General features: G+C 38.5%; 1 long non-coding RNA gene across 1 annotated transcript; it reads right to left on the minus strand.

Moving 5' to 3' along the window:
* Positions 1 to 273: 273 nt before the first annotated feature.
* LOC139139683 (uncharacterized) lies at positions 274 to 11,172 on the minus strand. Its single transcript, XR_011553864.1, has 2 exons — positions 10,733 to 11,172; positions 274 to 2,415 (listed from the first exon to the last, which is right to left on the minus strand). It is a non-coding gene; the product is annotated as an uncharacterized lncRNA (long non-coding RNA).
* Positions 11,173 to 24,831: the final 13,659 nt, after the last annotated feature.

The raw sequence follows: 24,831 nt of genomic DNA on the forward strand, positions 1-24,831 counted from the left end.
TACCACAGGGAAATTATGAGTCTGTACACAGTTAAGATTATCTTTAATTGCAAAATTTCATTAGGGGACCGTAATGAACACTATGGAATTATATGGACCAGCTGTATAGATTCGAGTTAGCCGTTAACCACTATGATTTAACATATTTATCGTGATGAGAATGTATTCATCGCTGGCAGAAAAAATGAACTTTTACTGAATCTGCCAGATGTTGCCACCGGCGATTGCTTCACACAACCACAAACTTTCCAAAGCACGACAAACAAGCCTGGCAGATTTAACATTTGTGTTTAATATGGCAACCATGAATGGAGTGGTGATGTCGCAAATATGATAGTCTAAGCTAAAAAAATGACGGTAGATAAGGATAGAACACCTTGCACTGCAATCGCATCTACGGTCTAAAACGGCTCGAGTAATGTAGATGACATCTACAGTTCGGGACTCTAACATGACAACTCTGTTCATCCTAGTCTGGGTTATCCAGACTGCACTGCTGGGCTGTATCCGGGGCTGCCGAGTGAGAGCCCCGAAGTGCAGTCTGGGTAACCAAGACTATGTTCATTCTACTTTATGGATGAGTTTATGCGGCTGATGATATGTGAATGTGACTCAAATAATAATATTCATATTTCATAAAATACATATATAGCGATGGATATTTTCAACATAACTTTTTTAGCTGTAGTTGAAACATGCCCACTAGGTCTACTGGAAGGTCTCTATGCTGTTTGACTTGCGTCTCAGGATACGCTTTCACCAGTCTTCAATAACATAATGATCGGAATACGAAGGCAGGACCGTGGCCTGCCGGGATCGCCACTGGCAGGTTGGCATAGGAACGGGAGCGATGTTAACGATAAGGGAGCTGCGCGTACGCTATAATGAACTTGGGTACGTATAGTTCAGACCGAAATGTGATGGCTGTGAATCGTTCAGCAATGCGGAAATGATCGCCCGATGCTGTGAGACTACTCTGTAGAATGGAAATGTGAAGGAATGCTGTAATATGGACCAGATACACCTTTTCCACCGCATTTGTCTCTATTCTGGCATTACACTGATTATTAATGACGGGCCAAAATGTGTTCATTACACATCAATGAAAGTTAAAATAATTGATTTCGAAAGCGTAGAGATTTTCTGTAAAAGTGCCAGCCCAATCCTAAAGGATGTTCAAAATTTACACTACACTTTGGGGAAAACGTAAAGTTCATTGTGTACCCTACAGTGTTGCCCAACGTCTGAATTTACGACACAAAATATTCCATTTTCTCTCTACAGAGTCCGGTACTAATGATGCCCTCAGGTTGTATTCATTGCGGCGAATGCATCCGAAAGATTTGCCATTGCAACAATATGTCGCAGTGCAGTGTATCAGGCTCGGTGCGTGTATACATGACAACTCGATTTCATGCCCAGATCACGAAGCCAATTATCTGAAACGAGTCAGTGACCGAGGAAGCTGATGACATCATAAAGCAAGGCTTTTTAACGTTTAAATACTCAACTGTTCTGAGCAATTCATCGATGATTGCCAATCTATCTTCACGGTGTAAACACCTTAACTGATTGACGCCGGACGATTAACGATATCAAAAGCACTATACTGATCCAAGTTCTTCACAGAAACTTTGTGTAATTTTTCACGTGGACCTGCCTGATTATCGCCTTTACTTCTTTTTTTGAACACGTCAAACCCACTACAAGTGATTTCGTTAACAGCTTTCACTTTTTAATCAAATCCTTTCTAAGTTCTTCTGTACGCTTCTCCCTTGAAGCAGAGATAACAAGCCAGTGTGAACAACGCCAGACCGACAAGGATTCCCAGCGCTATAATCACGTAAGTTGACGACGTGGTCGTAGATGGCGCTGTGTCATCAGTCACATAGTAATCGTCGTCTTCATTAAGATGTACCTCATCATTTTTTGGATCCCGCGTTTGTCGTGAGCGCCGCTCTTCTTCTGTATAGTGAGTTTGAACGCTTTCACCCCTATAGGATATCGGATTGGAATTTGTAGCGCAAGCGAATAAAATCATCTGCAAAACTATCAACCGCCGAGCAAATGTAAGATGCACCATCTTGTGCTGAATTCTGAAAATTATCAGAGATACAAGGAAAAATTAAGATAACAGAGTTTATCACTGATATTAATGTTAGTAATGAAAATAATGAACTGCGAAGTCCTATGCGAGTTTTCCGTCAACAACGAATATGTACATGTGGAGTCGATACGGATTCATGTCAACGTTCGTTCTGTATTCTTCTCTCGTCATCAATTGCCTGACATGAAACATAGGGTGCTTCCGGCTGCCGGGGGCGTTGATCTGAGGTGTTGCCTTCGGAGATGACGGAAGAGTGGGTCCCTGTGAGTGGGTTGCTGGGATGTATGGCGGTCACCGACACACTTAATCTGTGAAGAAAAGAGAAACACGTTATTTGCATGACAGAGGGATCGAAGAAGACACGGGTGAGTATCCATACATGTAACCAAATTCACATTTCAATACTCATTAAACCAATCAAAATATGACCAGTAAATTTTTAACGACCAAAGCTATCAATGTTTTCTTACCAAGAATAAGCAAAATACATTGTTATGATATCTGCGTTGTAATGCTTTGGGGGTTGGGACACACAGAAGCGCGTGATTTTGCGTTGGAGGAGGACAGCGCATGACCATGTAGGCGAGTGAATCTTACATGATTAAACCGAGTCTGTTTTGAGATGAGTGGAGACACCGAATCAATCAATGACAGTTTCTGTCTCTGGTTCAGGAGTAATAACTGTTCCTTTACGGCTAATGTAACGAGTTCATCCTGCATTGCATGTGGGAAAGAAATGTTATAGAGTAGTGTAAGGTTTTCTGAACGTGCTCGATAGCCGAGTGGGAAATTAAACGACTGTGGGCACACAGAAAATACAATTCATTCCCACAGGTAACTATCTACGTTTGCCCCAATGCTCACAAATCACATGTAATGAAAGAGACCAGCGGTCGGATATTGTTAGGAGGACCAATCCGCAAATGCCATTTTGCAAAAGTTTTGTTTCTTTTTTAAGCATTTTCTTTTCATGGCCACTGACATTTCTATCTGTAGGTCCTCTAAAATAACTTTTTCAGCAGGGAAAAATGTTACTTTCTGGATACTTGGTAATTATTCCTGTAATATAATATGTGCTCTGAAGAAAGTATTCTTGACTCGACATACGGCTTTGTTAGTCAAGATGGGCTGCACAGTACTGTCTTCTTGGCCATAGCGATGTCAGTAAGTAGCTCGACGGAACAGAATTAATACACAAAGTGATATATAGCCGATGAAACGTCAAGAAACTTGTCCTTTGCGTTTCGTCAGTTGTATTTTAATCTTTGCATCTCTCTTAAGGTTGTCGCTTCACGCTGACTGGAATGGCGTGTGTTTGAAACAATGGAGTTTCATTTACCATCAATCTCTATCAATTTTTAGCATGGTCATAAAGCTGTCACACTAACCGTGTGGAAACTACTGCCTTTTCAGTTTCCATTATAATTCTACATATCTCTGATAGTCAGGGATTTGCCGAAAATTGGTTGAACGCTCTAAAAGAGTCCAACTTTAGCCTTTCAGCAAACGCTTACAGACGTTACAGGTATGACACGAGTAGGTTTTACATCCGTGTTGTATTTGACGATTAACATGGCTGTTGCTTGGAACACTGACAATGGTATGTTTCACTTTGGAAGCAACATACGTTTCGCAATAAAAGAGGTGCGATATTAACAGGTGCCGGCAAACACTGTTTATCGGTGCATATTGCTGTCACCGAGTCTTGTAGTAAAATCTGCTTGACTAACTCCTATAGTACATCTACTGAAGCGCTACTGGAGAGACATAAGCTTACTAATGCCTACGTGCGTATATTCCCACGAAGACATCTGTATACAACACGATTGGAACTTATTTGGGATAGTTGGATGGTGAAGTAATGTCGATTTAATCTACAAATGTAATCTTATCTGCTTTTCTTTTTATATTACACACTTGTTTTTATGAGTAATTTGCAATATTGCAACATTCAGCTTTGAGAAATTTGCAAAAATATGAAAATCCAATTATCCTAAATTAGTTCCAATCGTGTTATACTTTAATACACACACACACACACGCACACACACACACAAACAAACAAACAAACACACATATATGTGAATAAATAATATAATATATATATATATATATATATATATATATATATATATATATATATATATATATACACAAATCTGTGAACAAAAGACAAAAGGGGTCAAGGGGTCGAATGATGGAGTCTTCTGAAAAAACAAAACAAAACATTGCGTTGAAAGCATAATGATGAATGTTATCAGTGTCATTAATTGACTCGTCTGTGTTATCTACAACGAAGAGGCCATAGTAATTTAATGTACATACCCTTATTTGATATCTTTCATTTCAGGAAATTGACGGCCCGGGGCCTAGCAGAAATAAGTTGACAATCGCACAAACTAGCACCCGTGCTGTTGTCATGGCTAGTTAGTTTAATTAGGAACACCATTAACAACAAACTTCCTTTGCGATGATCAAATGGTGAAAAGTTTTACTTAAAATTAGATACATAGATTATATATAGATAATACATAGATACATACATAGATACATACATAGATGCATAGATACATACTAAGATACATAGATACATACAAAGATACGTACATAGATATATATATATACATGCATGTATACATACATACATACATACATACATACATACATACATACATACATACATACATACATACATACATACATACATACATACATACATACATACATACATAAACACACACACACATACATACATAGATACATACATACATACATGCATGCATGCATGCATGCATGCATGCATACATACATACATACATACATACATACATACATACATACACACACACAGACATACATACATACATACATACATACATACATACATACATACATACATACAACACACACACACACACACACACACACACACATACATACATACATACATACATACATACATACATACATACATACATACATACATACATACATACATACATACATACATACATACATACATACATACATACATACATACATACATACATACATACATTGTGTAATTCAATCTCACTTCACCTATACTGAACAGATGATGTCTAATGACAGAAATACTAAACGCTGAGTGTCAGCATGCTACTAAGGTACATTATGAAGCACCACTGACGTTTAACATTTAGCTTTCACTGTGATATTCAAGAAGAGTGGAAAGTAGTTTGGATCGCATATAAAGATCAAGTTATAGGCTGGAAATGATAGGTGGTCTTTATCCTGTATTTCCAGGCCATCGGCCCAATATACAAACAAAACTGCGATAAAATTATTAAATGACATGAAAAAAAACAACAAATCTTGGGAAAAATATATTTTACATTTCAATATCCTTTCTGCATATCATAACATGAAATGTAAATGTTGCTAATCTCTGTAATAAATCAGTATTACTCGAAGACATCAAATCTACAAATTTCCTTTCTGATGGTGATGTGGTATAAAAAGCTGGTAAATATTTACTTCTTAAAGTATCAAAAAAAATGGACAAATCAGAACAAAATGATACTCATTTTCAATCTCATTTCGTTCACATAATACACAAATTCTGTCTGTTCTATCAATATTTAGCTTTCTATCTGTTTCTATTTTTAAATAATGAGAAGAGCACATTAATCGTGCCAACATTTTCATATGCGTATGAACTTTAACAGCTGAAAGGTATTTTTCTGGAACAAGTGATGTCTTAAATTCTCTGTAAGATGAAAGTTTATCAGTTGTACAAATTTGGCTAAACCAATTGCAATACAAAAAATATTTAAGATTTTCCACAAAAGGAATTAAAAAAACATTTCTCAACAACTATTTCATGTCGTTCCCATACAACTTGGAGTCTCAGATTAGATTGGAAGAGAATATTTTAGATATGATGTATCCGTGTAGGTTTTGTTCTTATACCTAATTTATCAATTTGATAAAGAATTTCATAACATTTTCTGAGGTATCTGCTACTTGGCATTTTTAAAAGTTTTACCCAATATTTTATACTCTTAGCTATGTAAAATAAATATGATACCGCCCACATTCTCCAAGAACAGCAGCATTTGGAGTGTTGCAGGACACACCTAAAAACATTTTACAGGCTAAGTATTGTACACGTTCTAAACTTTCATATCTTGTAACTGTGCGTTATAATAGGCGAGACCATAGCATCAAAATTTTTAAAAAGTACATCATAACTAAAGTTACCAGTCTTTTTACCAGCTCTGGCGATGCCCATTAACACTTTTTTGACTTGTTTGGCTAGAGTTTTTGTAGCAACAGACCATTGTAATCTGGTAGAAAAAATAACACCGAGATACTTATAAAAAGATACAACACAAAGCCTTTCTTCATTATTGTACCATTTCTCGGTCTTTGAAAGGTGTCCGCCACCTTTAAATACAATGACTTTAATCTTATCAAGACTTACTGATTTTTCCATTTGATACAATTGGTATTCAAACAATTCAAAAGGCGCTGTAAACCAATGACAGTATCAGCAAAAAGAAATACATCATCTGCAAACAATAAACACATTATTTCAACTATATCTGGTGAAAGTTGAATACCGCGGGGACCATATTTTGTGTATCTTGGCGACTGTCAATTTCATCCAGTTTCTGAGATACGGCTGCCATATCATAATTTGCCACACGATTTTCTTCTTTCAGCTTGTTTACTTCTTCTTGCACTGAGTAAACTGATCTGAAAATTATATTGCATCAAGCTGTGCAGTTGAAGATTTAGAAAGATGGCGGATATTTTGTGTCTCGTCACAAACATGGCAAAGTGATGCGTACATTTTATGGCCAAGACTTACTAGTAGTCCTAAGACTGACACAACTTGAATGTTACATATTTTGTATTTTTCGATCAATTTACTCGCCCTTCAACAGAGGTCTTCTTTATACAATAATGATCTTCAATTTTTAATAACAACTGCATGTCTGTATAGTTTTACTTGGTTTGGCGTCAACCTGCATATTCGTTGTCACATTTCAACTTCAGCAACACTGCGATACAACCCTCGGTGATCACAGAGAAAGATGTCGACGTCAAACCATCGAACACCTATATTTTTGGAAATATCGCTTCATAAGATGTTGTTTCACGGTGTTTCAACTTTTGGTTTTCATTTGTTTATACGCGTAAGTGAATTTTAGTCTTATTTCACATGTACCTGATCTATTTATTCTTATATTTATTACAACAATTACCCCAAATCATTGTCATACAAAATTTTGTCAGGTTTTTTCAATTAAAAGTCTGATATTGAGGTATCACTAGATCGGAAGAGCTGTGCATTTTTATAATTGTTTGCCTATATGCCCCCTCCCTCCGAAAAAAATGTTTCTGGTCCTTGACATTCAGTAAAAGTGATACGGCGACGCGTTTTTTTCTTTTTTTCCTTTCTTTTTTTTATTCCTAACAATGCTGCTTTGGCACTATTGATGCAACAGTTATCGTCTTTTATCACTGACTGCATAATACTTCCGTTTTCTGTTTAGTATTCCTTCGGACATGCAAACAGGGATATCAAGGATAGCTGTACTGATGAGTATGTAACCCCCTAAAAAGCCATGACGCGCAGGTTCTAAAATGACGCGAGTGGTGACCAGAAACGATCTTTTTTGCCCTATTCTTTCGTGCTTTTTTATAGGAACGTTGCCGATACTTCACAACACGATTTTTTTTCTCTCAACAATGATGTCGCTTATTTGGTCTCATAATGGAGAATTAAAATGTCGAGAGTGTTGATATTCAATATGCAAGATCCGTGGAAAAATATCCTCTGCTATGTCCTCAATCAATGAAAAGCAAAATAATAAAAATTTGTTACGTAAAAAAACCCACTGATTTCTAATAAGCAATATTGTTTCGATTCAGCTCTTCGACTGCAAAGAGGAAAACTGTTGAATTTATCTCGGGCCACTGCTGTCTGTGATTGACTCAATATTGGGATTGGTTATTGAACAATCTAGACATCAACTCCCGACAGAATATTTGGTCAGCCAGGCTTTCAAAGGTACCGACAGAGTGTTTCATTACACACATTTAACGTAATAATGTGTGCTCATATGAAATGAAGTCAAATTAATCCAATATGGAGATGGTTAATAGCAAGTGACACAGGTAAGGCATGTCATTGAGGTATAGGAAGGGGAGATACATGACGTTTATTTATCGCGACATCCAGATGAATATTGTTTGCAATACCCTGTGGAAAAGACAACCCAACAAACCCAGACGACCTTCAATATAGCATAGCAGCCACGAATACAATACAGACAAAAGATATCTGAATTTCCGGTAGTAGTGTACGAAGTCGCGCTCGTGCATGCAGCTAAATTTGGTAACAAACCCGAAACCGCGAACAGCCCCATTGGATTGTTTTGTCACGGTGTACGTCTGACTTTCCGTGACATGATGTGACGTGTATATGCATGACTTGAAAATATGGGCCAAATACGTACATTTATTTAAGAGTGATAATTGTTAAAGGGTTATAGGACAATTAAAACGAGCGCACGACAATTAAGTGAAACTTGTGGCAGCTTTTTGTTTGCGTGTTTGTTTGTTGGGGGGAGGGGGGATGTGGTCGCGCTATTACGGTTACTGTGCGCAAATCTGGACTCACTGTTTTCCAAGGTTACAATATGCACACCATGTACAGGCTTAACATGATTGAAATGCTTCGTTGATGAAAGAGCTGTCAGAAGTTGATGCAATGCAATTCATCGTTTTATCGTGTTTGAGAGAAGTTCAAAAAACAAATACTTCCATCAAACGTTTCATAAATTTGTCAATTGTGAACATTGATCAGACGTTTTGAGATCGAACGCAATAGTAAAGCAGAGTCGATCTCTGTACTTTCATAATATAACTTTACATTACCATAAAATGAATAGAATGCTTGCAGTCCCCTGGATGACAGCATCGGCCTGGGGTGAAGGTTTGATACAAAATAACCTTTAAATGTGTCAGCAGATAGATTGAAATTGTAATGAGAAATGTATTAGGTCTGATAAATCGATGCAACAAAGCTCATAAAGTTTCCTAGGAATAGGAGCTCTTAAAAATCGTCCTCAAAGGACGATGGTTACCATTGCTCAGACTGTGATGTTAATATTATGAGGACTATAGCAAGAATCAAACTTAACTGTACTGTAATGGAACCCACATTAATGCGTTCCAGCACTTAGTGGTTTTTTTTTCACTTTCTGACGGTGCGAACGTTGTATTACGGCATGAACTGGTTGTACCTTTTTCTTCAACCTTTGTTTGTTGTTCACGATAAATCACGCCAGTGTGCTGTTACTGGGTGACATGTGTTGCCATCGAGGTGAAAATATTGCTTTACATTAAAATTTCGAAACAAAAACGACTCCCTAGCGAAAAATACTGCACCACTGATCAATAAATCTGATGGAGACTTATCGGATAGGGAGTTTTGAAAATAACGTGCATACTTTACAATATCACTTGGGATTGTTTCTTAAACACTTCATCAAACCGAGCATAGAAAACTTGAAAAGTCTGTACGAGTCTAATTGATGGAGAGAGAGAGAGAGAGAGAGAGAGAGAGAGAGAGAGAGAGAGAGAGAGAGAGAGAGAGAGAGAGAGAGAGAGAGAGAGAGAGAGAGAGAGAGAGAGAGAGAGAGAGAGAGAGAGAGAGAGAGAGAGAGACAGACAGAGACAGAGACAGACAGACAGACAGACAGACAGACAGACAGAGAAACAGAGAGACAGAGAGACAGAGACAGAGAATGACAGAGAAGGGAGACAGACAGACAGACAGACAGACAGACAGACAGACAGACAGACAGAGGCAGAGACAGGGATTGCTGGCGGTTAGAGGGAGGGGAAAGAGAAGAGAAGGGAGAAGCGAGTGACAGAAATACATAATGGAAGGGAGAAACATTCAGACGAAGCGAACAAACAGCGACACAAAGAAAGAGGAACAAAGAAAAAAGGTAGAGGGGAGGCGATGTGTCTATCGGCGCCAAAGAAATCTTGATTGTGTTATCGACAAGTTTTGAGTCGAGGCCTCTGTGTACGAGTTTGCATCAACCTCGACGTTTATCTGGACACAAAATATAAATTTTAATCAGGTTGGTATCGACGTCAACAGATGACTGCTGGGTGAATGGATATGAATGTATCGTGTAGCACACAAAGGGCAGACCGACAAAAATGATGTATTGAGAAGGATAGTTACTGGGCAGAATATAAATGTATTGAAGTGACAAGATGATATGTTTATAGATTATTCACCTTCAACGGCGATAAACCTATAAAATTTGTGCATGCATTCGACATTTCGCAATATTTTATAATGTATTGAGTCTGAAAAGAGATCTTTTATTAAGCTGTTTTCTTGCGTTTTCAAGGGTTGCACTTTCTCTGACTTCAATCACGGCATTTATCTCTTCAATCATGAGTCGTATATCCAGCGAACACACGATAAGGCGGCTTACCCAAAATGAAAAAGCTAGTGTTCCGAGAAACACCGAATAGAGGCAATCTTAACAAGAAACTTGTATTGGCCTGTGCGTGGAACAAGAAGAGATTTGAATAAGTCACACTTACCGTAGCAATGTGGGGACGGATTTTGGTCTTCTGTTAACGACAGAAACAAGACATTGTTTCTCAATCGCCACTGCGTTCAGACTCACGTTTCTCCTTACGGTTGAAATACCTCAAAATCCAACAGATTCTTGTCAGTAAGAGAAAACTATGTATCTTGTTTGAAATGGCAGCATTTTATCGTGTTGTCGACATCTGCTATCCAAGACTGCCCTTATCTCCGGTAAGAACAGGCAAATAAATTATCCAGCGAGATGGCTCTCTGTATCGTGATGCACGCGATTGCTTTATGTTTTCCTATCTTGTAAATGATTTTCTGCCTGTGGCCTGTAAAAGACAAAAGTGAAAGGCCTGTGGAATTTATGACATCCAGTCGACAGTCCACATCACTTCGGTAGGCGAAAACAGACCGCTCGATAGGGAGATACCATTGTATCAAGGGGTAGTTGCCTTTAAAGTCAACTACATTGTATGAGGGATAGCTAAAGACTTCATCGCTCCTCCAAGTCACATCCTTTGACAGGAGTGTGTTAAAGTACACATCTTTGAATGGACAGTGAGGCAAAACGAATCACGTGACTCTGATATGCACCGTTGTAAATAGAGATTTTAATCGTCAATTTGCATGCAAAATCACGATTTTTACCTCTGTGGATGACAATACTCAAATATACGTATTCTGTTTTTAATAACTTTGATATTTACATACGAAGTCGACGAAAGTGATATTAAACAGATTTGTATTTACATTTGAAATTTAAATCTAAGCCGCTGTCTTCGCTCTGAGCTTAGCAAATATCATCAAAATAGCATATACGAATGCGTCAATATTAGATTTATAAAAAAAATCAGTTTAAAAATTCGGTTTAAAATTTCAGTGTTTTAATGTTAACTTTTCGGTTACTTTTAATGGTCTTACGCTGTTTGTAAAACGACCGTCAGCTTACGCAAAGAGCAGCGGGCAGAGAGTAAATCATCAAATGCTGTTTTTGGCTCAATGTCGAATACGAAGATCAGTTTGAATGGAAAATTGGTGATTTGTATTGTAGGGGCAGATCAGAAAACTTTCCTCTATACCTTTGATGTATATCACCAACATTGCCGATAAAATTTATGAATTTAAAAATGTAACCCAGATTTTTATTCAATATTCGATAAATCCATCTCTTTTATTGTAGCAGTCAAGACTAAAGACCCATAATCCTTTGTTCAGTGTGAATCGGAGCACTATCGAGATCTTGACAAATGAGAAATATGTATACAGCGGGGTCACCAGCTGTAACTTTTGATAATTTCTGTACTATTGTTTGTTTTGTAAGTCAATGGGAAGTTCTTACAGTATTCTGCTCCCCAAAACATATTGAAGCACCCAGTATTTAGGTTGTCAACACAACGTCTATATGATGTGTAGAATGTACTATTATTGTTTCTCATTTTGAACTCTAGTCCGGATATGAATTCACTTGTCAACAATAACAATTTAGTCTAAACATGTACATGCTGAGTTGACAAGCTGAATACCTTGCATCTCAATATGCGTCGGGGAGAAGAACAAGAAACTGCAGTTGCCAAGAAAAACTCAAATAGTGCAAATAGTGACAAAACGTCAAAAGTTGCAGCGATTGGGCCTTTTAATGGTTGTTGCATGTGGTCACTTCAAACAGTTAGCGATTGAGGAACCCAGACGTTTTTAAACCAATAAACAATCAAGTGCTCATCTTTTCCCACTCTGTCAACAAGAGTCTCGTAGCGGCAATAAATATCATTTTCGTTGGTTGTAAAGGTCATCTTAAGTCATCTTAAATGTCATTCCTTAGATCTCTCAAATGAAATGCATTTACATGTAACTCTATTCAAATCTGCACGCCCTGTGTTTGTCCGTTAATTCACCTGTAGCTCATAGTCTTCACAGTTACATCTATCATCTCAATCAATGACACCTAGCTAGAGGACGGGCAGAGAATTCTCAGACTTAGACAGCACACGTGGCAGTTATGAACAGAAACACACGATGGTGTACTCTCATCTTGTCTCGATGTGGTCACCTGATAACGTTGGGCATTAGCAACCTGTGGCATTGATAGCGATACTCCTTAATTACAAGTTCCTCTGTACACAGGTAGAGATCTTACTTGTATGATTTGTACGTGGTACCACGTTTGTTGAGGAAAGCTCTTCACTGGGGATTGTATGTGACAAGAAATGCAAAGACCTCCATTTTGCTTGACCTTGTGACATACTGCAGTCAACAGTCAGACACATGTGACATCAATCGGTAAACTGGTTAATAGTGGCAGGGATAGCTAGTGACATGGCATGATAATTATATCACTTTGTCATCAGATCAGACTAAAACCAATGATTATTATACATAGATTGTAGATGAGCGTCAAGCGCTGTCTCTTCCTTTTCCCCCTGAGTGGCTTTACCAGGGCTGTACTTGTAACCGACCATACCAACATTCCACTTTAAATGCAATGATGGTCTTTCCCAGTATTGATACCAAGGTGACATCTCAGGAACAAATCTGAGGAAGGGATACTCTCACAGGGTACACGGGCTTGTTGTTTGTTTGTGTTTGTTTGTTTGTGTGTATGTTTGTGTTTGTTTATTTGTTATTTTAATAAATAACAGCGAAAAGCTGTTTTGTTAATATTTGTCAATAAAGAGCAGTTTATTTGTTTATTTATTTATTTATTTGTTTGCTTGTTTGTTGATACGTATTTCCGATGGTTAGGGTTAGGGTTAGGCTTAAGTTAGGGTTAGGGTTAGGGTTAGGGTTAAGTTAGGGTTAGGGTTAGGGTTAGGCTTATTCACTCCCTCTATATATGGGGTCTCCATATATAGTGGGAGTGAATAAGCCTAACCCTAACTCTAACCCTAACTTAAGCCTAACCCTAACCCTAACTTAAGCCTAACCCTAACCCTAACCCTAACCCTAACCCTAACTTAAGCCTAACCCTAACCCTAACCATCGGAAATACGTATCAACAAACAAGCAAACAAATAAATAAATAAATAAACAAACAAATAAACAAATAAACTGCTCTTTATTGACAAATATTAACAAAACAGCTTTTCGCTGTTATTTTATTAAAATAACAAATAAACAAACACAAACATACACACAAACAAACAAACAAACAAACAACAAACAAACACAAATAAACAACAAGCCCGTGTACCCTGTGATACTCTATGCGTCTTCGAATAAACAGAAGACACACTCTACGTGTTGGAATGTAACAGAGTTCATTTTTGCTCACGTGTGAACACGTGAGCATATGTCGCAGCGATGTCTGTCTGTCTGTCTGTCTGTGTGTCTGTCTGTCTGTCTGTTGGTCCATTTTCTCAAAACGGCTGAACGTATTTCAGTCAAATTTGGTAGACATCTTCAGAATTCAAATGGCTAGAACTGAAAAGGTTTTGGTGGGCGTGGCTTGGATATTAATGAAGTTATGAAAGTTTTAATTTTTCTGTTACGCCGCGTATGACAAGTGAAAACAATCGACTGTTTGAGGGCGCTGTGAAATGTGCTTGTCCAGGTTGGCTACAGCTGGATAGCTCTGGTTTCAACCACGGTCCCTCCGTGTTTCAACCTCGTATTGAACATTAAAAATATGATATTTTATTACTCATTCAATTCACTATTCAAGATAAAATATCGTTTAGCAAATTAGCTTTATCCTTGGTAATTGATTGTTTCCCTCGCTGCTCGATCGCCAGAAATGAGTACATACGTTCTCTACTAGCCTCATGGCATGGAAGTGCTGATGAATAATAACTTTGGGTCAAAGGTATTGAAGTGTCCAATCAGGTTCGTGCACAGAGTCCAAGGCCATGACCTACTTCATGTACTTCTGCACTGTTTTGATTTTGCTTCGCCAAGAAACGTGTTCGTCATTGTCCATAGAAGTATGTTTGCTCTCCTTTGAGGTTGTTTGTGAAACAAATTCCGGGATAGGCCTTGGAATGCATACGATCGGCATCGCGGCAGTGCATGTAGCTAGCCCTACGAGTATGACGAGAGTGTCCGGCTTTGGCTACGCCGCCTCCCACCTCCGGTAGGCGGCGTAGCCAAAGCCGGACACTGTCGCCATACTCGTAGGGCTATGCATGTAGCGTACCATGCTTGTGTAACTGCCGAGCTCAACGTGCATTCACGGTTGATACTCGTGTACAATCATGATGTGTTCAATTCTGATGAAGATTCATAAGTCTTACTTTTGCAGTCTTTTTCCGTACGATAATCCCGACAATACGTGTTACTGTTAGACGAGGTGGCCATTTATGATAAGTTTCAATACTGCACAGTTACATAGCGTCACTATCGTGTGATCGAGGTACAGCGTTGTTGAACGGGATACAGAAACTCTGCAGAGGGAGAAACGATCGTTGACATGAACAGTCAATGTACTTCAGCACGTAGTCCGAGCCGCAGATAGCGGATCGAGAAAATAAACGTGTCCCAGTAAATAACGGAATATTTATGTACATTAACTCGATATTAATCAAATTTCCAGCTCATCGCAAAAAAATGTATTGCAAAGATTAATTTGTCACTGACAAATACTGCACTGTATGGAAAAAAACAGTCTGTAGAATAGTTCAACTTCAAGTGGTATTACCGAGACAAACACTTGTGTTGTCAATTTTGATATCATTTCATAAACTTCATACTTCATCGAGTATCGTGTATTTCATCCTTTGTGAAGCCATTTTATTGATATTTTCAATTTTTGTCTTGGCTTTGTTGTGGAACATGTTGAATCGTCTCCGTGGACATGTAGGCAAAAGTGTGACGGGGTCGAAGTGACTTGGGTACCTGGGGCCGACCAAAACCAGTGTGAATTACTGGGGTCAAAGCGGACAGCGGCCGGGATGACGTGTTCCCCAAGCGAGCTACCTTCAGAAGTCTGTTTCATCGCAAAAAACGTCAACTTTTAAAACCGTCATTTATTACTGATGTTATTCTCAGCATCACAAACATATACGCCTCTGCTATGTATCACAGCAAATAGTTATATTTGAGCGCCCCGTAAATGGGATCCTCGTTTTTTTGCGAACCCGGAAGTGTGTCTTGCTCAATGCATTTCCTACCCATAGCGAGGGAAACTGCCCGCGTTCCCATGCTCCCATGCACCCTTTTTCAATGCCAGTGCAACGCCATCTGTGCAAAATTTGTGGTGGTATGCTCCCGTGTGATGGAAAACCTCTCTTATTCTAACAATGACGTAGTTGACTTTGGACTTCGATTTCGTAAATGTGATGTCCATGCAGTGAGTTTGGGTTGGCGCGCTTATAATGCAATCTTCGCCCGCCTGCGGTCCGATATCCCGCATTTATTAGCGATATTTATCTGTTTTGACTTGACCAAAGTTGGCAAAACTTGCTATGTACATTAAAGATACTATGATACAAGATTATTGAAAGTCATTTGACATTTTTTCAGCCAATTCCCAATATGCATATTTAATGAACCTTCCAAATTAGGGATATATACTGGCATTTACTTGATAAAATTTGGCGAAACATGCTGTGTACATTGATCATTATACCAGGTTATAACAGTATTGAAAGTCATTTTGCATTTTCATGTCAGCTAATTCATAATTTGCATAAATAGCTAACAAGCTTTCACGGTTTGGCATATAGAGCTTGAAGGACTTGACCAAAGGTAATTACACATGCTATATTGTGATACAATGACAGTACTCAAAGAAATTAATTATTTTTATTTCAGCTAATTACATATTTGAATACTTAATGACCTTTAGAATTGATCTGTGGTGAAATTCATTGTGTTGATCATAACACTTTAAATGTAGCAAAGCATGTAGCAAAGGTTCAAACTTGCACATAAATGCAATATATAATGAAACACGTGAGCATTTTCAGTTCATATCTTGGTAATCCTAGCATTCCTGTAGGCCCGATACCCATGTCATCTCAGCTATATGCGTCTTCAGTGAAACAGTTAATGTGGAATACTCGGTCCACCTGGAATAAACGAGAGTATTCTGTGCATTCGGAATGATACAGAGGGGAAAGAAATATCTATATCTTGATCGAAAAGGTGGGTAAGATAACGCCACGCATTTTGAATGAAACAGAGGTGATGATAATCTATACCTGAGGAATTAAGCTACGGTAAAAAGACTGACATTAGGTTAGAAATGACTATGTGGACGTCTGAATTCCCTATGACCATACTTGTTAGGGAGTCTTCCTCTAATTTGTATAGTTTGCATCATATTATTGCATATGGGCTTTTTGTCGTATTCTTACTTGACACCGCCCTCCCCCCGAAGAAGGCATACCAAGCCTTAGTCCCTGGTTAAAACACGACAAGGACTGCGAGAGCATTTGCATACAAATGAAGTCCTGCTAGCCTACATTGACAAACGCCTCAAAGGAGTGGTCGAAATTTGAGTAATGTTGTGATAAATTTTACGACATTGCTGGGGTCGAAAAATAGGAATACTACAATATGAATTGCTTAAAAATTCAATGGATTTCTTTTCACAGTGCTCAGTTTCTTCGCTATTCAAAGCATACTAAAAACATGGAATCGCCATCATGTGTTACCGAGATAGAAATGTACTTCAAATTATGAATACAATCTGATATGTACATAATAAAGGTTGACAAATACTTTGAATTTCTCAGTTTTACCGAAAGATAAACTTATAAATTGCCGCTACTTACTGATTGCAAGCACTTGAAGCTTATTATATGTAATGTGCATGCATGAACACACTTCAAAATTTTAACACTAACCCAGTAAATCAAGATTAAACAGTATGAAATTCAATAAGTACGCAATGTTATCAACTACAGTACAAAGACATTGACCAGATTAAAACCTACATTGACGAAGTATGCGGCTCTGACACTTTTAAAGGAGGTTGCAAACTTAAAACTCGTTTTGATACTTATTCGTCTTTTAAAGTTGATGTTGGAGACAACTCCTTTGAAGGCATACTTCGTCCTGAAACTTGGCCTTCAGAGGTATTCTCGACCGCGGAGTGACGTCAGTAGGTGAAACGCATACGAGCGAGGTGAATGAGAGATCAGACGATACAGAACAGCGAACGATACAGAAATAGTGTGGAAAAAAGCAGAACTAAAATTTATGTCATTTATGTATATTTAAACTTTGAATATTATTTTGGTGGTTGAAAAATCCGAACTTCAGTTATTTGTTTTCACGGCGCTGTGACGCAAAAATGACGTAAGAACCCGCAAGTACCCGGATGGCCCGTCGTCGAGAATTTGTGAAACCATACTCTTCTCCAAATGGGAGTTGTCTGAGAAAAGATCAAGTACTTCACGTGTAGATTAATAGAAAATAATGTCCACGAATATGATAAATATTGCCAGCTATAACATCAGAGGTTTACCTTCTTCAGATGGTGATGTCAGTACTTTACTCTATTTGTGTGATGTCTAAATAATTCAAGAACATTGGCTTGACAAGGACAAACTGCCTTTCTCAGTTCAATTCATAATGATTTTAGCTCTATAGGTGTGAGTGCCATCGATAGTACTGGTGGCATTCTCACAGGCAGAACGTTGGGGGTGTTGGTATACTTTGGCGTAAAAATCTGAATGGTGTTTTGCCTATTACAATAGATAGTGAAAGTCGTGTAGTAGGCATTCGTATAGAAATGGTTGACAGTCCTGATCTTGTGATTTTCAATGTTTACATGCCAACAGCAACTTCTGACTGTGACGAATTCCGGAGAATTCTCGGCTTGTTACAAGTGGCTATTAATGATCTTGACACTTGCTGTTGTATTATTGCTGGAGATTTCAATGCTGACCCTGGCAAAAGTCAACGTGAATATTTTCTTTTGGATGACTTTGTGAAAGTGAATGATCTTGTTATCGCTGACATTGAGAGGCTTTCATCTAATACATTCAGTTTTTTAAGTGATTCATGTTCAGCTTGCAGCTTGCTTGACCATACTATTTGTACGAGAGCGGCAAATAGTATTTTTGATTCTGTCACTGTTAATTATGATTTCATTTCCTCTGATCATTTCCCATTAAATATGTACGCTCAAAATTGACTTGCTACCAAAGATAAGTTCAAAGCCTAAGAAAAATGCTTGTAGACCCTGTTGGAACAAGTCAAGTCCTACCCATCATTCACGTTATAATTCATTGTGTGATAAACTTCTTTCAAATGTGAAAATTCCCGTTGAAGCATTAGTTTGCACAGACCCTAACTGTTGTGTCCATTTCGATTATATTGATATGTTCTATAATGACATTGTCTCTACTTTAAAGTCTGCAGCAGAAAGGTCTATTCCGAAAACTGCTTGTTTCAATAATCATTCTGTCCCAGATTGGAATACATGGTCACGATAAAGCTCGAAGTGACTTTCTGTTCTGGAGAGATCATGGGTCTCCTAAATCCGGGCCTTTGTTTGAGCTTATGCGCAAGTCGAAGGCGCATTTTAAACGGCAACTTGCTCAGTGCCAGAAAGCCGAGAAAGAACTTCGTGCGCAGGCTTTAACAGAGATCAAAAAGTGTACTGGAAAGAGGTTGCTATGCGTAAAGGCAAAACACCGACTCCATAATCGGTAGATGGTTGTACAGGTGATGCTGAAGTAGTGAATATGTGGAGAAATCATAAGAATATTTCGACAAAAACTGGTGTAGATTTTACACCTATTCTACCAAACATTTAGTTCTGTCAGGATATGTTTGGGGCGACTCGCAGCGATTTCGAAGCTGTTATCCAATTGGTTGGCAGAATCGTACCGTTATAATGAAAAAATACAAATAAACTCCCTAAGTTGCTGTGAATAGTGACAATCGACCAATCAGATATAACCTTGCAAACACGCTGCGAGTCAGCCGTATGTTTGTGCACCATGATGAAATTAGTGATTTGATTACAAATTCGAAAACAGGTGCATCATCTGGTATTGATGAGATCACACTGAACATCCAAAATATGCACCGTCTCGAGTGTGTGTATGTGTTGTCTCTTTGTTTACTGCCATTCTTATTCATTGGTCTGTCACAAGGCAAATAATTACGACTGTTTTAGTTCCTATACCCAAAAACCCAGGTGGCGATATTTGTGACAAGTCTAATTATCGCCCCGTTGCTGTTGCAACAACGGCTTCTAAATTGTTGGAGAAGGTTTGGTTAAATCGCTCCATGGATTGCCTTTCTACTACGAACCATCAGTTTGGATTTAAACCAGCCAGAACATGGTACTGATATGGCTATTTTTGTATTGAAGGAGATTCTAAGTTATTATAGACATCATAACACGCCTGTTTTTGTTACTTTTATGGACTCTTCAAAAGCGTTTGATTATGTTCGTCACGATGGTTTTTTTTCAGAAGTTGATGTCAAGGGGAGTTAAGCCTTACTTATAAAATTCTGTTCTAGTTATACACATTTCAAGATTTTGTTGTTAAATGGAATGGTACTTTATCTGCACCATTCCAGTCTAAAAACGGAGTTAAGCAGGGCGGAATTTCATCACCGATATTTTTCACAGTTTACTCAGATGATCTCAGTAGGAATCTCTCAATGCTTTCGTTCGGATGTCTCCTTGGCGATTACAGGGTGAACCATTTAATTTATGCTGACGATATAGTTATTTTTTCTACCGGAGCTTACGGTCAGCAAATGTTAGTCAATTGTTGTGGTCATTATGGCAGTACAAACTCGATATTTTTAATGATAAAAAGACAGTGTGTGGATGTTAATTCAACCTGGTGTTCGGAAATTCAAACCAGTTTATCTAAATGGTAGACTACTGACTTATGTTAATGTTTACAAATACCTTGGTCATTTAATATCTTGTGACCTTAAAGATAATGAAGATATTCAGGCACAGACTCGATTTTTATACGCTAGAGGTAATGCTATCATTCGCGATTTTAAATTTGCTTCTTTGTCGGTTAAGAGTCATTTATTTTCTGTTTTTTTTGTGTGATATTCCGTACTGTTCTTACTTGTGGTGTAATTTTTCTATGAAAATGTTTAATAACGCTAGGAGAGCATATTCTCAGATATTTCGTAAACTAACGGGTTTTCAATATAGTCATGTTCAAAGTAATACTCTTTTACTTGTTAATCTCCATGTTTTAACCTTTGATGAAATACTTAGGAACAAGTCGTACAGTTTTCTGAGCAGATTGCATCTCTCTAGTAATGTGATTGTGTCCTCTGTACTGTCCATGTCAATTTTTTCAAATAGTTTGTTATGGAATGTTTGGTGTCAAAGACTATTTTAACTTGTAGTGTTTTTTTTCTTACCTACTATGGATTATTTTTTATCCGAAATAAACAATAATAAATAAATAAATAAATAAATAAATAAATAAATAAATAAAGCAAATAAATTATATATCCTCGGGTCTACGATTAAATCTACCTAACGTATTACAGTTTAAGTGAAAAATACACTATATGGCCTGACGATCATATTGTTTAAGGTGAGCCCTTGTGGTAGTATGGAAATAAACAGAAATGTGAAGCTGAAAATGACAAAATTTAAGATAGAAAATAAAGAGTTTAAACATCAGAAATTTCAGCCTATACTTTAATATATCTTGTTTAGTACTAATTTTGGAGTTAGTGCAGATGTCAGGTCTGATCTAAAAGCCTGAGGTCACGTGACCACTGTAATGACGGTTGCGTGTTCTAAACTTCATCGACGGTTTAGCTAGACCTGAATAAAGGTCTTCCACGTTCGCCTAAAATGCTGTATATAAGTCACGACTGGTGAAATACTGTCGAGGAACATTCAGAAAAGAATTGTGAGCATAGGGGTCGCTGAAATTCCGATATTTGGTGGTTATCCATTGAAACGTCAAGTTTGCGAATCCTGCTCTACATTATTTATTCAAACGTATCTTTCATTGACGATTAGCTCCACTTACCATCTGTCATATTAATGGTTACATAATTCACACGTGTGTTAAATATAACCAACTTCAAATTTAGTTTGCTGTTTTTTTCCGAAATCATATTTCTTTTGCTCCATGGCACATCTTCAGATAAGGTAGTGTGTGGGTCAAGTGCAAGCTGTCTCCAGGCCGCACGCCTAGCTTCAAAAAGTCGTGTCGTTAAATCATTATTTTGATAGACTACGACAACACAAATAATCCGAACAATGAAAACACAAGAGTGTAACGCCTAAATGTTCCAAAGGAATTACGTGAATAATTTTCGAAAATAACGAACTCGAAGTTGGTCGCATTTATACCATGGGTTCCGTAAAGCATTGCAAGCAGGGTCGGCGCCGCTGATTTGACATGCATCACACACTCTTCGCTCATCGGTAAATGCATTCTTTACACACCGACAATATCAACACTTTTGAAAGGTGCAGGGAGCACTTTCATTCTCATTGTAAGTCAAAGTGCCATTGACCACTGTTTAACTTTGGATGCTGGGCGCTATATAAATTTGTCAGATAGATAGATAGATAGATAGATAGATAGATAGATAGATAGATAGATAGATAGGTAGATAGGTAGACAGGGCAGGCGGACAGACGGAGAGAGAGAGAGAGAGAGAGAGAGGGAGGAGAGAGAGGAGAGAGAGAGAGAGAGAGAGAGGAGAGGGTGAGAGAGAGAGAGAGAGAGAGAGAGAGAAATCCACGGCTGATATAATACGCCTAACCATACACAATCAACAAATGCGAACTTGAAGTTGTCATCTTGGTCTCATGACATAACATTAGAAGCGAGAATTGACCTCACATATCGGATTGATATTGAGATCAGTTTTCTATCAAACGTATGTATATACTGACCACGCCATCCCTGTTCCCTTTTTATGTTTTCTTTTGTTTTCTCTATTTTACCACTCCCCTCCCCGTCCTAATCTGTTGTGCCTGTAAGTAACTTGTCAGTCTTTCACCTCGTTCTTGTATGAGCCAAACTCCTCTCAAAACTATGCGTGCAGCGTGAACCACAGCTAGCCTACAATTTTACATCCTAATAGTGTCCACTCTATCTCGGTATCCCTCTCTTTCGGCGAAAGCTGACGCCCTCAATTTGTCACTTTTCATCATTCTAGATATAACTTTCTCATCGACTTTATGCAGGTATACGTCTAGTGTGTGTCGAATTTCATCCTGACGAGGTTTAACAGAGTTTTTAACACATTCACGATATTCATGCATGTGAAACATAAAAAACACTCGCCTTTCAGGAGTTCCATCTCCCCACTAGTGTGCATTTACACCTCACGCTATGGACTCTGTCAAAGTCCATCTTAAATCTGTCTTGCTTGCCAAATGTGAAAGAAATACTTGCGTCTAAGCTTACAGTACGGCAGAAGCAAGTTTGCATCTACATTGGCAATTGAAAATCACTGTGATGCTCAGACAAACCTTGCCCCGACTTCAGATATATAATCTTCTGCAGTCTCTGAAAGTGCTGTCTACATCGTCATTATTTTCCTTTCAAAAGCCCAGTTCTCGATCCCATCGTTCTTTTAGCTTATGTTGACACTGTAATGTTCACGCAGTCTTGCCCTTCGTTTACCGTCGCCATTCAAACTTACCAATTTGGTTTCATTGAAACCTCATAAACAATTGGGGTATTTGTTCAATAAAGCGCCCTCGACGGATTTTAATAGAGATGACTGGATCTCCATCATCTTATTACTGAGTAACGTACAGGCGGCAGAAGTTGCAACTGAAAAATGACCTGAGGGCAGCACTGCCCTCAGGGCAGTTCTGAGAGGAGTAAACATATGCACCACATCCAATGACGTCACTGAGGAACTGTATGTCTGCCCTGAAGGCAGCTCAGATATTGCTGCCCTCAGGACAGAATGGCAAATTAAATAGGATAGGAAATGTCTGCCCTGAGGGCAGCAATATATCAGAGCTGCCCTCAGGGTAAATCGGTAGATATACACTATGCAATACTTTACAGATAGGAAATTTATGTTTGCCCCTAGGGCAGCTCAGATATATTGCTGCTCCCAGGGCAGATTGATAGATATACCGTACATTATGCAATGCTGTAAGGATAGTATGTCTGCCCTGAGGGCAGCTCTGATATATTGCTGCCCTCAGGGCAGGTTGATAGATATACATTATGCAATGCTGTAAGGATAGGAAATGTATGTTGCCCTGAGGGAAGCTCAGCCATATTGCTGCCCTCAGGGCAGACATAAATTTCCTATCCTAAAGTATTGCAAAATGTATATCTACCGATCTGCCCAGAGGGCAGCAATATATCAGAGCTGACCTCAGGGCAGACATAGATTTCCTATTCTTACAGCATTGCATAGTGTATAGCTACCAATCTGCCCTGAGAGCAGCAATATCTCAGAACTGCCCTCAGGGCAGACATATATTTCCTATATGAGCATTGCATACATATCTACCAATCTGTCCTGAGAGCAGCAATATATCTGAGCTGCCCTCAGGGCAGACACTCATTTTCTATGCCCACACATCATTGCATAATTGTATATCTATCAATCTGCCCTAATGGTAGCAATATATCAGAGCTGCCCTCAGGGCAGACATACATTTCCTATCTTTACAGTATTGCATAGTGTATAGCAACCAATCTGCCTTGAGGGCAGCAATATATCAGAGCTGCCCTGAGGGCAGACATAAATTTCCTATCCTATCTAACAATCTGCCCTCAGAGCAGCGATATATCACAGCTGTCCTCAGTGCATCCTATCTGCCAATAATATCTGCCAGCTCAGATATCTTGCTGCCCCCGGGGCAGACACACAGTTCCTCAGTGACGTCGTTGAATGTCGTGCACATGTTTACTCTGCTCTGAGGTGCCCTCAGGACAGCGCTGCCCTCAGGTCATTTTTCAGTTTCAACTTCTGCCGCCTGCTGAGTAACGTACGGACCAATCACCTCTTTTGGATTTTTGCAAGTCATCTACATTACATAAAACAGTAATATTTGACTGCGAGCACGTCTGAATGAATATATTCAGTGACGTAGTACGCATATGAAAGCAGAAGCTTAACTGTACTGCTCTAAACATGCATTTGGTTGGAATGTTCTGGACTTGCCCTAGTGTCGCTTTGCTTTTCTAGAGCATATGCGGTATTTAGGGACTGGTCAGTTTCTTCA

This window comes from Ptychodera flava, chromosome 9 (assembly GCF_041260155.1).
Source record: "Ptychodera flava strain L36383 chromosome 9, AS_Pfla_20210202, whole genome shotgun sequence".
Taxonomy (NCBI): domain Eukaryota; kingdom Metazoa; phylum Hemichordata; class Enteropneusta; family Ptychoderidae; genus Ptychodera; species Ptychodera flava.